Here is a 2,170-nt window from a genome sequence, read left to right as displayed (position 1 = left end):
CGCCCCCGCTCAGGCAGTGCGTCGGCAGCCCGCGCGAAGGACCCCACGAGGCCCCCTGCGCTGGCCGCCAGGCAGGCAGCGCCGCGGACAGCCCTGGGGGCGGAGCTGGGTCGTGGGGCTCTCTAGTGCACCCTACGTCCGGTTCTGTCTTTGATGACAGACTTCTCATCTACAGTTTGCGGTGAGAAAAGCTAGTGTAATCGAATAGGCTATGATACATATTCTTACACCTCTGCTTTGAAATATTATGATTTCTCAGAGCCGTGGGCAAGTCGCTTAACTTTTCTTGGATCTCGGTTTTCTCCTGTCTATAGGAGCAGGCTGAAATAAACCCCGAAGAAAAGAGTTCTCAGGTTTCATCTGGTTGAGAATCTTGGTGGCTTAATCTGTGGAATCTCTTAAAGTTAATAAGAGAAGGTATGGCAGTGGCTCAGTAGTATAATAGGTAAATATTATGTTGGTAAGAAGAATCTTTAGAAAGACGTTTTATTTGCTCTCCCTTTCCCTCTTGTGAGCATCAAAAGAGATCACGTATATCCGAGCCGATTTTCCAATTAAGGACCATACAAGTTTTCTTTATTATCATTCACACCATCTGGGTCCCTTTTTTTTTTTAAAAAAAAGCTTAAGATCCTTGAAAGTGAGAATGAGGCTGTGTATGGTGTGGTCCAAGTGTCAATAGTAGCCTGGGAAGCAAACGGGAAATCATGGAGAGGTCTACTGTTATGTTAGTGATTCTCAGTTTAATCAGCACCAACCTCCCTTTATATATGCTGAATAGACCTTTTTAAAAAAAAAAAAAACTGTTCTGGGGACTTCCCTGGTGGTCCAGTGGTTAAGACTCTGTGCTTCCCATACAGGGGGTGTGGGTTCGATCCCTGGTCAGGGAACTAATATTCCACATGCTGCAAGGCTTGGACAAAAAAATTAAAAAGAAAAAACAAACAAACAAACTATTCTGGAATAAAAATCATGGATAATATAACCCATCTACACACATAACTAAAAAACAAACACTAAACAAGAAAACATCCTAGCTGTAAAGGAGAAACATTGCAAAATAGCAAAGTAATACTATATTTCAAAATATAAAGGCTGAAACATGTCTACAGTAGAAATACAAAGAAGTAGCCATTTGCTTGTACACATATACAATACAATAACTATAAATGCAAACGTTACAGCTGCCACAGGTGTGTTCTTTTGGTTCCTCGAGCATAAGGGTGGCACGATTTTTCCAATATGGTGTACAACTTCTTGGTAAAGTTCTGACTATATCGAAGTATAATCTTCCATTGTTTTTCACATAGAAGAAGTCTTAGAAAATTTAGTGCGTATTAAAACTTCAAAAAAAAAAAGCTTGGCATATGTATAATGGAGTTAGGCCTCAGACACATAAGGAGGTGTCTGGCAGGACATTGAAAAGTCTGATGGAATGTGAGACGGTATTTTATTGTGTAGGTTTGTTGCATTGCAGTTGTTCAGCATCCCAATTACATGTTGATACCTTCCTCATCCACCGTGACTGTGACAACCCCAAATTCCCTTACAAATTTCAAAAGCACACTCTAACAGCTCGTTGAGACACACCAGGGTAAGATGTTTTCTGGCTCTACATATGGTGGGCAGTTGGTTTGACTAGAGTAGACAAAAGGATTTGGAGTTCTACACTTTGTGTGAAAAGTTTGAAAAACAAAAAGTAACGAAGGTGTGATGGACTAAACAGATTTATAGTTTATGGAACTCAAAAAATAAGAGTGTAAAGAAGGCAAATAGGTGGAGAAAAGTCAGTTGGCTCCACACCAAACTGAAGCCCTTCCTCGCTAGGCTTGGAGGTAACAATAATGAAAGCCAATTGAAATCTAAGGAAAAGCTTGCAAAGGAAACAAAAAGTTAAAGTGAAGTAAATAAAGAAGGAAACCAGTAAAAGTCTGAGCAATGGGCAGAGAAAATAGGTAGAAGTACTGTATTATAGACAGACTCTTTATAAATCTATTATTTGAGTGAGTCTGAGATTAAATTTGTGGCTTTGTAAGAAAGAAATTGGTTTCAGAAGAGAAAATTTGGCAGTGGAAGAATAAGGAATCTAGGAATTCCCTGGCGGCCCAGTGGTTAGGACTCCAAGCTTCCACTGCAGGGGGCACAGATTCCGTCCCTGGTTAGGGAACCC

The sequence above is a fragment of the Eubalaena glacialis genome, chromosome 19, assembly GCF_028564815.1.
Source record: "Eubalaena glacialis isolate mEubGla1 chromosome 19, mEubGla1.1.hap2.+ XY, whole genome shotgun sequence".
Taxonomy (NCBI): Eukaryota; Metazoa; Chordata; class Mammalia; order Artiodactyla; family Balaenidae; genus Eubalaena; species Eubalaena glacialis.
This window is presented reverse-complemented; position numbering follows the sequence as displayed.